Consider the following 16,597-nt stretch of genomic DNA (forward strand, 5'->3'; position numbering starts at 1 on the left):
TACCATTGTCCACCCACCAAATGGGATGACAGAACTGACAGCTGGTCAAACTGGTAACTAGACATATGGAAACAGAAACACCACAAAGTCACCAGGCTGTCAAACTAAAAAAGGAAGGAGAATGCCGGTCAACATTTGGAAGTCTGTAAAGACCCCTGTCTTCCCTCTCATACCACCCCCACGCCAGTCCAGTCAATTACCATGTTCTGTCAATACTATTTCCTGAATATCTGTTAATCTTACACACTTAGTTCCATACCTACTGCAATACTGCAATTCGGACCACCAAAATTTCTCATGGGCAACACACAGCTTCCTAACTGGACTTCCTGCTGCCAATATTGCCATCCTCTGGAATTGAAGGCAGGGTCTGTGTCTGCTTTTTCCATGACTCTATTTGCCATATGTAGTACTTAGTAAGTGCCTGATAAATACTGTTGACTGAGTGTAATGCATTTTTCTATGCTGTAGTCAAACATGTAACTATGATCATGAGACACCCTTCATATGATTATAACCTTCACATGATTCCCTTCTATTTTAAAAAAAAAAAAAAGAAGAAGGCCATAATCCTTAGCAGGGTTACACAAAACTTGTATTGGTATCAGGGAAAAAAACAAAAAAACCTTTCTCTTTACACCTCCAATCTTATTTTACTCCATTCTTCTCCATCTCTCTCTCCACATACACTCATAGTCAGCATTTTAACTCTACGAAATTTCTTCCAGGGCTTCCAGCTAAATCACACCTCCTTGTCACCTGAAACATATTAGCCACCCACCCCTCACCCCATCCACTCTTCAAAATTCTAACTTCTATTCATTGGTCAGGGTGCAGGTTAGAATTCCTCCTATAGGATTTGGGCAAGACCTCGTTAAGTGCCCTACTTTTACATACTAGGCACTTGCCACGTGTAATATAATTTTCTATTTACTTATCTCCATCCTTCACTGTCATATAAGATTCCTAAAGATAGGGACTGTGTGCCACACATTTGGAAATACCTAGGGCATGGCCCAAGTTTCAGCTCAATAACTAGCAAATGAGTATTTGCTGAATGCTGGTCATGGCATGTGGTAGACCCAAATATACTGTGTACTTGTCAACACGAGCAGGAAGCAAGTATGTGTCACTATTTTAGGATAAAACTAGGAAGGGACACACAGGAAGAAGAAAGTGGGAAAGGGGTAGGAGGGAGGAAGAAAAGAAAGGGCACCGTGGACAAGAAGAAAAAGAGAAGGGAGAAATCCAATCTGTAATGTGACTTATTCTGACTGATTTTTAAATAACCAAGTTTGAGCAAACTGAAGTATAATAGGGCAATGAAGGAATTTGGACAAAGGGGCATCACCAAAGAAGAAAACCCAAAAGAAAAAAAGCTGAATGATACACTTTTTCTGGACTTTGTACAAGAGCACAGAAGGAGGGGGCATTCACTTCTCATTCAATGTGCTGAACACCAGGTATCAGTTTAAAAACTTCCACCACAGTCAAGGGCCGAAAGCACTTTCAGAATTGTCACATTTATCTGTTTAAAAAAAAAAGCAAAATTTAAGTGAATTTTATAACAGCAAAAGCTGAGGGAAGAAGAAACTGGAAACTGAAGGATAAATTCAGAGAGGATGAAACTTTGAAATTGCTCCCCAAGCAGCAGCAGCTGGCAAGACAAGGGAAACAGGATAATTCAGAAATGGTAACCTTGACAGTGAAAGATGTTGAAGTGAAAAGTTGTCAAAGTAGAGGACTGACAATTAAATCTCCAGACTTTCTTCTGCTCTTCTCTTCTGTATTACATGTTTCAGTTTTATTCACTGAGATGTAGGTGTTTGAATGGTGTTAAAATCCTTTGCCTCCCCACTGATATTAAAAGTGCACTTAATTATAAATAAGCAAGAGCTGAAAAACTGTTATGCTGCTAGAAAAATCACTTCCCTGTAAAAAAAGAAGGTAAGTTTAACTGATCTAAAGAAAAGAAGATGGAAGGGGAAAAAAGGTGGGAAAGGCTTATATACAAAGGAGATAAAAGCTGCGGCCCAGAATCCAACCACCTGGCCTCACCTAGAGCTTAAGGCACTTCTGTGGCAATACATAACAAAAGTCTTTTTTAGGACATTTCTCTACATTGGTCTAGCATTCATACCCACCTAGTATTAACTAATTACAATGACATGAACTTTAATTGCCAAATCTAGTACAGGAATTTAACCTTGAGGTAGCATGCCCCAACTGATAAGTCAAGTTCCTTCTCTCCTGATAGGGACCAGAATGAGACTTAAAGAATGTAAATCAGATAATACTGCACCCCACTCCTTGATGAAAACCTCAGAATTTACCTACCTATTAAAATGAGATTAAAAATCTAAATTTCTCATTGGAGAGAAAGCTCAGCATCTCCCCCCTCAACCTCTCTGACCTCACTTCACAGCCCTGTTCCCCTCTTTCCCTACACTTCAGCCACACTGGCCTTCCCTCTGTCCCTCTGTCAGAGGACATGACCACCGGTTGACCCTCAAGCTGTACCCAGGCAGTCTGAGGCTCCTCACTCCCTCCGCTGTCCTTGGAATGTACATTCTGCCCACCGTGCCCACAGTGGGAGCTGTTCCAAGGATGTAGCCTTGAGAGTAATGTGTTGCCGAGACCATCTGGACTGAATACGTGACTGAACCCCAGTAAAACCTCTTAAGATCTGCTGGGCAGGTGTGGAGATCTACTCATCATCTAGCACCCAAGACAAGCTTGTAAGTTCTCTTGCTTGTTAAATGTGCCACCTAGCAATCTGCAGTGGTCTCTCTTTCTTGGGTTTCTCCTTGCCCTCCAAATATTGGAGCTGGTTTCAGATTTCACCCTGGAAGCTCCAAGGGTGCAAACCAATGTCCCTGTGCCAAGCTTGTTCTAGACCTCACATTAAATGTTAGCTCTGCCTTGAAGGCTCTCCCTCTAGTCTTTGCACGGTCAATTTCAGTTCATGACCACCTCCACAGAGAGCACCTCCTGAGCATCTTGCCCTTCAGAGTCCAGAGACACCCACCCCAGTCTCTCTTGCTCCCAATATTCTGTAGTGCAGATCTTCCTCAACTTACAATGGGGTTACATCCAGATAAACCCATTGTAAGTTGAAAATGCTTTGATACACCTAACCTACAAAACATCATAGCTCAGCCTAGTCTACCTTAAACATGCTCAGAATGCTTACATTAGCCTACAGTTGGGCAAAACCATCTAACGTAAAGCCTATTTTATAATGAAGTGTTGAGTATCTCATTAATTCATTGAATGCTGTACTGAAAATGAAAAACAGAATGGTTGTATGGGTGCAGAATGGTTCTAAGTGCAGAAGTTGTTTACCCTTGGGATCACGTGGCTGAAGGAAGCTGCAGTTCGCCCATGTTGCCCAGTATCAGGAGCAAGTATTGTACCATATACTGCTAGCCTGGTTAAAGATCAAAATTCAAAGTATAGGTTCTACCGAATGTATATAACTTTCCCACTATGGTAAGTTAAACCATTGTAAATTGGGAACCATCTGTATTTTCTTCATTTATTATAATCTGAAATTATCTTATTCACTTATTTATATATTTGAGGTATTTATTTTCTTTTTCTCCCATTAAAATGTTATTTCTCTGAAGCAAGATCCTCTTTTTTTTTTTTTTGCCACACCATGCAGAACTTCCCCAACCAGGGATCGAACCTGTGCCCCCTGCATTGGAAGCATGGAATCTTAACCACTGGACCACCAGGGAAGTCTAAGATCCTCTCTATTAGTCACTGCTCCAGCACACAGAACAATACCTACATCACAGAACATCAATGTATGTTTGATGAAGGAATGAGTGCGTTGATTTTAGAATCAGAACAAATGAATCCTTTTTAATGAAGAAGTTTTTATTACTTCTTCTATTTTAAACAGCTAAATGTCAGCTACACTAAGAAGCTAAGAATGCCAATGGAAAGAACAGTGTACATACTGGTGGAGTGATACAAAATGAAGTGAGGAGAGTGGGAGATGAAAACAAATTAAAGCAGACTAAATTACTAATCTTTCAAGAGACATGCTGAGAAGGGAAGTAAAGATAAAATGGGAGCAAAAGAGACAGACTTGAACAGGTGATGGGAAAGAGCTAGAAGGAAGAGATAAGTTAAAAATACCAATGTCAGGGTAGACTAAGAAGACTAAAAGTTTTTGTAAACTTCTATGCTCTACAAATATGTTATTATTACAATATTATTATTATTACCATAAGTTATTGTTATTATTATTACTTTTAATTTCACTATTTTATTTTATTTATTTTTGAGTTTTTGAATTTTATTTACTGTTTTATACAGCGGGTTCTTATTAGTCATCAATTTTATACACATCAGTATATACATGTCAAATCCAATCGCCCAATTCATCACACCACCACCACCACCTCTGCTTTCCAGCCTTGGTGTCCATACGTTTGTTCTCTACATCTGTGTCTCAATTTCTGCCCTGCAAACTGGTTCATCTGTACTATTTTTTTAGATTTCCATTTTTATCGAATGCTTTAATATATGATATGTGTTTTTCTCTTTCTGACTTACTTCACTCTATATAACAGTCTCTAGATCCATCCATGTCTCAACAAATGACCCAATTTCGATCCTTTTTATGGCTGAGTAATATTCCATTGTATATATGTACTACATCTTCTCTATCCATCCGTCTGTCGATGGGCATTTAGATTGTTTCCATGACCTGGCTATTGTAAACAGTGCTGCAATGAACATTGGGGTGCATGTGTCTTTTTGAATTATGGTTTTCTCTGGGTATATGCCCAGTAGTGGGATTACTGGATCATATGGTAATTCTACTTTCCGTTTTGTAAGGAACCTCCATACTGTTCTCCATAGTGGCTGTACTAGTTCACATTCCCACCAGCAGTGCAAGAGGGTTCCCTTTTCTCCACACCCTCTCCAGCATTGGTCGTTTGTAGATTTTCTGATGATGCCCATTCTAACTGGTGTGAGGTGATACCTCATTGTAGTTTTGATTTGCATTTCTCTAATAATTAGTGATGTTGAGCAGCTTTTCATGTGCTTCTTGGCCATCTGTATGTCTTCTTTGGAGAAATGCCTATTTAGGTCTTCTGCCTATTTTTGGATTGGGTTGTTTGCTTTTCCAATATTGAGCTGCATGAGCTGTTTATATATTTTGGAGATTAATCGATTGTCCGTTGATTCGTTTGCAAATATTTTCTCCCATTCTGAAGGTTGTCTTTTTGTATTGTTTATGGTTTCCTTTGCTGTGCAAAAGCTTTGAAGTTTCACCAAGTACCATTTGTTTATTTTTGGTTTTATTTCCATTACTCTAGGAGGTGGATCAAAAAAGATCTTGCTGTGATTTATGTCAAAGTGTGTTCTTCCTATGTTTTCCTCTAAGAGTTTTATAGTGTCCTGTCTTACATTTAGGTCCCTAATCCATTTTGAGTTTATTTTTATGTATGGTGTTAGGGAGTGTTCTAATTTCATTCTTTTCCATGTAGCTGTCCAGTTTTCCCAGCACCATTTATTGAAGAGACTGTCTTCTCTCCATTGTATATCCTTGGCTCCTTTGCCATAGATTAGTTGACCATAGGTGCATGGGTTTATCTCTGGGCTTTCTATCTTGTTCCATTGATCTATATTTCTGTTTTTGTGCCAGTACCATATTGTCTTGATTACTATAGCTTTGTAGTATAGTCTGAAGTCAGGAATTCTGATTCCTCCAGCTCCGTTTTTTTCCCTCAAGAGTGCTTTGGCTATTTGGGGTCTTTTGTGTCTCCATACAAATTTTAAGATTTTTTGTTCTAGTTCCGTAAAAAATGCCATTGGTAATTTGATAGGGATTGTATTGAATCTGTAGATTGCTTTGGGTAGTGTAGTCATTTTCACAATATTGATTCTTCCAATCCAAGAACATGGTATATCTCTCAATCTGTTGGTGTCATCTTTAATTTCTTTCATCAGTGTCTTATAGTTTTCTGCATACAGGTCTCTTTCTCCCTAGGTAGGTCTATTGCTGGGTATTTTATTCTTTTTGTTGCAATGGTAAATGGGAGTGTTTCCTTAATTTCTCTTTCAGATTTTTCATCATTAGTGTATAGGAATGCAAGAGATTTCTGTGCATTAATTTTGTATCCTGCTACTTAACCAAAATCATTGATGAGCTCTAGTAGTTTTCTGGTGGTGTCTTTAGGCTTCTGTATGTATAGTATCATGTCATCTGCAAACAGTGACACTTTTACTTCTTCTTTTCCAATTTGTATTCCTTTTATTTCTTTTTCTCCTCTAATTGCCATGGCTAAGACTTCCAAAACTATGTTGAATAAGAGTGGTGAGAGTGGACACCCTTGTCTTGTTCCTGATTTTAGAGGAAATGCTTTCAGTTTTTCACCATTGAGAATGATGTTTGTTGTGGGTTTGTCGCATACGGCCTTTATTATGTTGAGATAGGTTCCCTCAATGTCCACTTTCTGGAGAGTTTTTATGATAAATGGGTGTTGAATTTTGTCGAAAGCTTTTTCTGCATCTATTGAGATGATCATATGGTTTTTCTTCTTCAGTTTGTTAATATGGTATATCACATTGATTGATCTGCATATATTGAAGAATCCTTGCATCCCTGGGACAAATCCCACTTGATCATAGTTTATGATCCTTTTAATGTGTTGTTGGATTCTGTTTGCTAGTATTTTGTTGAGGATTTTTGCATCTATATTCATCAGTGATATTGGTCTGTAATTTTCTTTTTTTTGTAGTATCTTTGTCTGGTTTTGGTATCAGGGTGATGGTGGCCTCATAGAATTAGTTTGGGAGTGTTGCTTCTTCTGCTTTTTTGGAAGAGTTTGAGAAGGATGGGTGTTAGCTCTTCTCTAAATGTTTGATAAAATTCACCTGTGAAGCCATCTGGTCCTGGACTTTTGTTTGTTGGAAGATTTTTAATCACAGTTTCAAGTTCATTACTTGTGATTGGTCTGTTCATATTTTCTATTTCTTCCTGGTTCAGTCTTGGAAGGTATACCATTCTAAAAATGTGTCCATTTCTTCCAGTTGTCCATTTTATAGGCATAGAGTTGCTTGTAGTTCTCTCTTAGGATGCTTTGTATTTCTGCAGTGCCTGTTGTAACTTCTTTTTCATTTCTAATTTTATAGATTTGAGTCTTCTCCCTCTTTTTCTTGACGAGTCTGGCTAATGGTTTATCAATTTGGTTTATCTTCTCAAAGAACCAGATTTTAGTTTTATTGATCTTTGGTATTGCTTTCTTTGTTTCTATTTCATTTATTTCTGCTCTGCTCTTTATGATTTCTTTCCTTCTGCTAAGTTTGGGCTTTGTTCTTCTTTCTCTAGCTCCTTTAGGTGTAAGATTAGATTGTTTATTTGAGATTTTTCTTGTTTCTTGAGGTAGGCTTGTATAGCTATAAACTTCCCTCTTAGAACTGCTTTTGCTGCATCCCATAGGTTTTGGATCGTCGTGTTTTGCCATTTGTTTGTAGGTATTTTTTGATTTCCTCTTTGATTTCTTCAGTGACCTCTTGGTTATTTAGCAATGTATTGTTTAGCCTCCATGTGTTTGTACTTTTTACAGATTTTTTCTGTAATTGATATCTAGTCTCATAGCATTGTGGTTAGAAAAGATGCTTAATATGAGTTCAATTTTCTTAAATTTACTGAGGCTTGAATGGTGAACCAGGATGTGATCTATCCTGGAGAATGCTCCATGCCCAATTGAGAAGAAAGTGTAATTTGCTGTTTTTGGATGGAAGGTCCTAAAAATATCAATTAAATCTATGTGGTCTATTGTGTCACTTAAAGCTTGTTTTTCCTTATTTATTTTCATTTTGGATGATCTGTCCATTGGTGTAAGTGAGGTGTTAAAGTCCCCCACTATTATTGTGTTACTGTCGATTTCTACTTTTATAGCTGTTAGCAGTTGCCTTATGTACTGAGGTGTTCCTGTGTTGGGTGCATATATATCTATAATTGTTATATCTTCTTCTTGGATTGATCCCTTGATCATTACGTAGTGTCCTTCCTTGTCTCTTGTAACATTATTTTAAAGTCTATTTTGTCTGATATGGGTATTGCTACTCCAGCTAACTTTTGATTTCCATTTGAATGGAATGTCTTTTTCCATCCCCTCACTTTCAGTCTGTATGTGTCCCTAGCTATGAAGTGGGTCTGTTATAGACAGCATATATATGGGTCTTGTTTTTGTATCCATTCAGCAAGCCTGTGTTTTGTGGTTGGAACATTTAATCCATTCACGTTAAGGTAATTATCGATATGTATGTTCTTATTACCATTTTCTTAATTGTTTTGGGTTTGTTTCTGTAGGTCCTTTTCTTCTCTTGTGTTTCCCACTTAGAGAAGTTCCTTTAGCATTTGTTGTAGAGCTGGTTTGGTGGTGCTGAATTCTCTTAGCTTTTGCTTGTCTGTAAAGCTTTTGATTTCTCCATGTATCTGAATGAGATCCTTGCTGGGTACAGTAATATTGTTTGTAGATTCTTCCCTTTCATCACTTTAAGTATATCATGCTACTCCCTTCTGGCTTGTAGAGTTTCTGCTGAGAAATCAGCTGTTAACTTTATGGGAGTTCCCTTGTATGTTATTTGTCATTTTTCACTTGCTGCTGTCAATAATTTTTCTTTAATTTTTGCCAATTTGATTACTATGTGTCTCGGCATGTTTCTCCTTGTGTTTATCCTGTATGAGACTCATTGCACTTCCTGGACTTGGGTGGCTATTTCCTTTCCCATGTTAGGGAAGTTTTTTACTATAATCTCTTCAAATATTTTCTCTGTTCCTTTCTCTCTCTCTTCTCCTTCTGGAACCCCTATAATGCAAATGTTGTTGCGTTTAGCGTTGTCCCAGAGGTCTCTTAGGCTGTCTTCATTTCTTTTCATTCTTTTTTCTTTATTCTGTTCTGCAGCAGTGAATTCCACCATTCTGTCTTCCAGGTCACTTATCCATTCTTCTGCCTCAGTTATTCTGCTATTGATTCCTTCTAGTGTATTTTTCATTTCAGTTATTGTATTGTTCATCTCTGTTTGTTCTTTAATTCTTCTATGTCTTTGTTAAACATTTCTTGCATCTTCTCAATCTTTGCCTCCATTCTTTTTCTGAGGTCCTGGATCATCTTCACTATCATCATTCTGAATTGCTTTTCTGGAATGTTGCCTATCTCCATTTCATTTAGTTTTTTTCTGGGGTTTTATCTTATTCCTTCATCTGGTACATATCCCTCTGCCTTTTCATCTTGTCTATCTTTCTGTGAATGTCGTTTTTGTTCCACAGGCTGCAGGATTGCAGTTCTTCTTGCTTCTGCTGTCTGCCTTCTAGTGGATGAGGCTAAGAGGCTTATGCAAGTTTCCTGATGGGAGGGACTGGTGGTGGGTAGAGCTGGCTGTTGCTCTGATGGGCAGAGCTCAGTAAAACTTTAATCCACTTGACTGCTGATGGGTGGGGCTAGGTTCCCTCCTTGTTGGTGGTTTGGCCTGAGGCAACCCAACTCTGGAGACTACCTGGGCTCTTTGGTGGGGCTAATGGCAGACTCTGCGAGGGCTCATGCCAAGGAGTACTTCCCAGAACTTCTGCTGCCAGTGTCCTTGTCCCCATGGTGAGCCACAGCCATCCCCCACCTCTACAGGAGACCCTCCAACACTAGCAGGTAGGTCTGGTTCAGTCTCCCCTGGTGTCACTGCTCCTTCCCCTGTCCTGATGCGCACACTACTTTGTGTGTGCCCTCCAAGAGTGGAGTCTCTGTTTCCTCCAGTCCTGCCAAAGTCCTGCAATCAAATCCCACTAGCCTTCAAAGTCTGATTCTCTAGGAAGTCCTCCTCCCATTGCTGTACCCCCAGGTTGAGAAGCCTGATGTGGGGCTCAGAAACTTCACTCCAGTGGTTGGACTTCTGTGGTATGTGTTCTCCAGTTTATGAGTCACCCACCGCAGTTATGGGATTTGATTTTACTGTGATTGCACCCCTCCTACCATCTCATTGTGGCTTCTCCTTTGTCTTTGGATGTGGGGTATCTTTTTTGGTGAGTTCCAGTGTCTTCCTGTCAATGATTGTCCAGCAGTTAGCTGTGATTCTGGTGTTCTCATAAGAGGGAGTGAGAGTACGTCCTTCTACTCTGCCATCTTGGTTCAGGAACCCTAAGTGAAAGGTTCATTTCTTTAAGCCGTGGTTTTCAAACTTGAGCGTGCATCATTTGATCACCTGGAAGGCTTGGACCCCAGTCCCAGGGCTTCTGACTCAGGAGGTCTGGAGTGGAACCCAAGACTTTGCATTTCTCACATGTGCCCTGGTGCTGCTCTGCTCCATATCCTGGGATCACAGTCTGAAAATCGCTGCCTAGAGTGATGGCTCTCAATACCGCTGGCAAGTCCTTCCCTATTTTACATAGAGACAAATGTATCTGCCAAAAATAAATTATCCTTTGTTTGCTTATAGGTTATTATAATAACCCTACTAAATAGGACACCTTGAGCCACAAATTTCACTGTATTGCTGGTTTTATCCAATAATAATGTCCAACCTGACTAGCATTTATGATAAATACTATGACTCTATCTATGAGATCCAAGTTACTTACTTTGAGGTAGATACTGATATCCATGTTGAGATTAGATAGATAGATAGGTAGGTAGATAGATAGGTAGGTAGATAGGTAAAGATTAAATAGATATAGATGCATATTAAAGTATAACGATTCATGTATGTATATATTTTGTACATACAAGAATATATAGTAACAAATTTAAGAGGCAATCATGTAACCCTACCAATAATCCTACAGTGTGTGTTATATCATCCAGAAGCTGAGGTGGTCAATTCTAGTCATTTTTATTATTGCTATTTATTTGGATTCATTTTACACCAATATCCAATACCATCACATTATAGTATTTCACACCACACTTACTATGTACATTATTTTAATTAGAATCTCCCCATTGAATAAATAGAATCTGGATTTCCCATTTTATAAATTATCATCAAAAATTTATAGAGTTGCATTTTTGTATGCCAGTCATATGATTAGTCCAATTAGCTCATACTTTTTAGGTAACTTCAAAGCAAAACTTTGGAATATAAATCTGGTTCTCAACTCTTTCTAAATGGAAACCATAGCTATAAAATTTTCTTTCTCTTTTTCTTTTGATACATCAGTGTTTCATGATGAATGCACCTTTTAGATTCCATTCAGTTAAGAAGTCAACCCTGGAGATTTAGCCAAGAAAGCTCCACTGGTTTCTAAGGATTGCCTGGCAGCAAATATAAGCCTTATTTAAGAACCACTATTGCCTCCTTCCTTCACCCAAAATTTATACTTCCATTCATTTTCCTACAATACAGCAATTTTGGTGGGTATAGAAACCTAGGAGTGCTTTTCCTTTATGCCTAGTAATGTACAGCCAAAGTGCTGATTTTACATAAATGCCTTTGCCACCTATAGACCATAATGATAGGAAATAGAAATGTATTATCATTTAAATGATTTTTCCTGAAACATACAATATTCTAAGGCTACAAGCACTAATACCCAAAACAGACAAAAACACTATAGGCAAGTAAAGCAATCATTTATGAAAGACACCTGAAATGACGAGGGCTAAGCTAAACCACATTGCTGTGCATCTGTTATTACAACTGAATCACTTACCTTCCTTTTCTATCTATAAAATGGGAATGCCATCTATTTTCTCAAACATGAATGTCATTATATCTAACAAGAAATCATGTGACAGTTTGAACTTAAAAGAAAGATATGTGATAAATCAGCAGTATTACTATTTATTCAAAGATTCTTCTTTCAGAGCATGGGCTTGCAAGTCAGAACTACCTACTCGAATATGATCCTAGCTCCAACACATAATACATAAATGCATTTGTCAAGTTTACTTAACAACTCTGAGCCTCAATGCCCACATATGGAATGCATAAATACTATTACATACTGGTAGGACTGTTGTAAGGAATAAATACAATGAATATAAAGCATCTAACACAAAACCAGAATAAAGGAGACACTCAATTTGTAGCGATTATCATACATTATTAATAATATCTGGAACATAGCCACCTGGATAGGAATTAGTGGGAAATAAAGTATTTGAGCAACAAATAAAAGAACTTAAGTGTTATAATCATAGGTGAAAATGAATCTACTTTTAGGAATTTATCCTAAGTCTGTAGAATTAAAGATAATATGAAACCGGCTAAAAAAAAGGAAGCAAGACTGGTTAACAGAGTCTTCTGATGGCTCTGCAAAATGAATATTGATACTGGGATATCAGAGAATAGACATCAAATTTATAAATGTACAGAATTCTAGGATCATTAGATACAAGGACAAATACTCCTCAAACGCCTGTAGAGATAGCTGGAACATAGCATGCTAACTGAAGTTATTAATGTTACTATGTATGTTTATAGGTTTAAATGAACTGGCACCTATGGCCAATTAATCTACAACAAAGGAGACAAGAATATACGATGGAGAAAAGACAGTCTCCTCAATAAATGGTGGGTGCTGAGACTTCACTTCGTACTAGCTGCTAGAGACATGCTATTTAATTTCACAAAGCCTCAGTTTCTGCTTCCATAGCATGTAGATAATAACAATACCTATTGGAATTGTTAATGAGCTAATTTATGTAAAGTTATAAGCACAGATCCTGACACATAGTAATCAATCGATAAATGCTAGCTGTGATACAGTCATCATTTAAAATTCTTCTGTGATTATCTTCCTTTTTCAATAAGGAAAAACCAGGTGACTGATCTCAATATCTGTTCCACAAGGCACCAAGAAGACAACACTAAACACATGTTTCTTACATGCCCTGTTGGGGTATTTTGCTTTATTATTATTTTTTTTTTTTCGGTAAACTGGCCTCTCACTGTTGTGGCCTCTCCCATTGCAGAGCACAGGCTCCGGAGGCGCAGGCCCAGCGGCCATGGCTCATGGGCCCAGCAGCTCCGCAGCATGTGGGATCTTCCTGGACCAGGGCACAAATCCGTGTCCTCTGCATCAGCAGGCGGACTCTCAACCACTGCACCACCAGGGAAGCCCCCTATTGGGGTATTTCACTCCTTTCAAAGTAGTTGTAGATCGGGCTTCCCTGGTGGCGCAGTGGTTGACAGTCCGCCTGCTGATGCAGGGGACACGGGTTTGTGCCCCTGTCCAGGAAGATCCCACATGCTGTGGAGCGGCTGGGCCCATGAGTCGTGGCCGCTGAGCCTGCGTGTCCGTAGCCTGTGCTCCACGACGGGAGAGGCCACAACAGTGAGAGGCCAGTTTACCAAAAAAAAAAAAAAAAAAAAAAAAGTAGTTGTAGATGGTTGAGGGTAGTTAAATCCATCAGATTTAAATTTCATATCTCATTTCACTTCACAGTATTAACCCTCAACTAAATTCTTTCTCTGCATTTCTGTTCTGTATTTAGTGCCCCATCCTTACAATTATTTATTGGTTTTTTATTATAAAATATTGCTTCCAGGATCCAAATTTGTTCTTCCCAATGAAAAAAAATTAACAAAAGGCATTTTGGTTATATGGTATGGTCAAAGTGAGATTTCACACTGAACCACCTGTAACAAGCAATATATGATGTCAAACAATAAGCAACAAACAAATTTGAGTGTAATAAAACTAAAAGTTGGTTCTTTGAGAAGGTAAACAAAATTGATAAACCATTAGACTGACTCATCAAGAAAAAAAGGGAGAAGACTCAAATCAATAGAAATAGCAAGGAGAAGGAGAAGTAAAAACTGACACTGCAGAAATACAAAAGATCATGAGAGATTACTACAAGCAACTCTACGCCAATAAAATGGACAACCTGGAAGAAATGGACAAATTCTTAGAAATGCACAACCTGCCAAGACTGAACCAGGATGAAATAGAAAATATGAACAGACCAGTCACAACCACTGAAATTGAAATTGTGATTAAAAATCTTCCAACAAACAAAAGCCCAGGACCAGATGGCTTCACAGGTGAATTCTTTCAAACATTTAGAGAAGAGCTAACACCTATCCTTCTCAAACTCTTCCAAAATATAGCAGAGGGAGGAACACTCCCAAACTCATTCTATGAGGCCACCATCACCCTGATACCAAAACCAGACAAGGATGTGACAAAGAAAGAAAACTACAGGCCAATATCACTGATGAACATAGACGCAAAAATCCTCAACAAAATACTAGCAAACAGAATCCAACAGCACATTAAAAGGATCATAAACCATGATCAAGTGGGGTTTATTCCTGGAACACAAGGATTCTTCAATATACGCAAATCAATCAATGTGATACACCATATTAACAAATTGAAGGAGAAAAACCATATGGTCATCTCAATAGAAGCAGAGAAAGATTTCAACAAAATTCCACACCCATTTATGATAAAAACCCTGCAGAAAGTAGGCACAGAGGGAACTTTCCTCAACGTAATAAAGGCCATATATGACAAACCCACAGCCAACATTGTCCTCAATGGTGAAAAACTGAAAGCATTTCCACTAAGATCAGGAACAAGACAAGGTTGCCCACTCTCACCACTCTTATTCAACATAGTTTTGGAAGTTTTAGCCACAGCAATCAGAGAAGAAAAGGAAATAAAAGGAATCCAAATAGGAAAAGAAGTAGTAAAGCTGTCACTGTTTGTAGATGACATTATACTATACATAAAGAATCCTAAAGATGCTACCAGAAAACTACTAGAGCTAATTAATGAATTTGGTAAAGTAGCAGGATACAAAATTTATGCACAGAAATCTCTGGTATTCCTATACACTAATGATGAAAAATCTGAAAGTGAAATCAAGAAAACACTCCCATTTACCATTGCAAAAAAAAGAATAAAATATCTAGGAATAAACCTACCTAAGGAAACAAAAGGCCTGTATGCAGAAAACTATAAGACACTGATGAAAGAAATTAAAGATGATACAAATAGATGGAGAGATATACCATGTTCTTGGATTGGAAGAATCAACATTGTGAAAATGACTGTACTACCCAAAGCAATCTACAGATTCAATGCAATCCCTAGCAAACTACCACTGGCATTTTTCACAGAACTAGAACCAAAAATTTCACAATTTGTATGGAAACACAAAAGACTCTGAAGAGCCAAAGCAATCTTGAGAACGAAAAACGGAGCTGGAGGAATCAGGCTCCCTGACTTCAGACTATACTACAAAGCTACAGTCATCAAGACAGTATGGTACTGGCACAAAAACAGAAATATAGATCAATGGAAGAGGATAGAAAGCCCAGAGATAAACCCACGCACATATGTTCACCTTATCTTTGATAATGGAGTCAGGAATGTACAGTGGAGTAAGGGCAGCCTCTTCAATAAGTGGTGCTGGGAAAACTGGACAGGTACATGTAAAAGTGTGAGATTAGATCACTCCGTAACACCATACACAAAAATAAGCTCAAAATGGTTTAAAGACCTAAATGTAAGGCCAGACACTATCAAATTCTTAGAGGAAAACATAGGCAGAACACTCTTTGACATAAATCACAGCAAGATCCTTTTTGACCCACCTCCTAGAGAAATGGAAATAAAAACAAACAAATGGGACCTAATGAAACTTCAAAGCTTTTGCACAGCAAAGGAAGCCATAAAGAAGACCAAAACACAACCCTCAGAATGGGAGAAAATATTTGCAAATGAAGCAACTGACAAAGGATTAATCTCCAAAATTCAGAAGCAGCTCATGGAGCTAATACCAAAAAACCAAACAACCGAATCCAAAAATAGGCAGAAGACTTAAATAGACATTTCTCCAAAGAAGATATACAGACTGCTAACAAACACATGAAAGAATGCTCAACATCATTAATCATTAGAGAAATGCAAATCAAAACTACAATGAGATATCATCTCACACTGGTCAGAATGGCCATCATCAAAAAATCTAGAAACCATAAACGCTGGAGAGGGTGTGGAGAAAAGGGAACACTCTTGCACTTCTGGGGGAATGTGAATTGGTACAGCCACTATGGAGAACAGTATGGAGGTTTCTTAAAAAAACTACAAATATAACTACCATATGACCCATCAATCCCACTACTTGGCATAAACCCTCAGAAAACCATAATTCAAAAACACTCATATACCAAAATGTTCATTGCAGTTCTATTTACAATAGCCAGGAGGTGGAAATAGCCTAAGTGTCCATCATCAGATGAATGGTTAAAGATGTGGCACATATATACAATGGAATATTACTCAGCCATAGAAAGAAACGAAATTGAGCTATTTGTTATGAGGTGGATGGATCTAGAGTCTGTCATACAGAGTGAGGTAAGTCAGAAAGAGAAAGACAAATACCGTATGCCAACACAAATATATATGAAATTTAAGGGGAAAAAAATGTCATGAGGAACCTAGGGGTAAGACAGGAATAAAGATGCAGATCTACTAGAGAATGGACTTGAGGATATGGGGACGGGGAAGGGTAAGCTGTGACAAAGTGAGAGAGTGGCATGGACATATATACACTGCCAAATGTAAAATAGATAGCTAGTGGGAAGCAGCCGCATAGCACAGGGAGATCAGCTCGGTGCT

Source organism: Aethalodelphis obliquidens, unplaced genomic scaffold (genome assembly GCF_003676395.1).
Source record: "Aethalodelphis obliquidens isolate GAN/ISIS:26980383/991018 unplaced genomic scaffold, ASM367639v1 scaffold8, whole genome shotgun sequence".
Classification (NCBI taxonomy): Eukaryota; Metazoa; Chordata; class Mammalia; order Artiodactyla; family Delphinidae; genus Aethalodelphis; species Aethalodelphis obliquidens.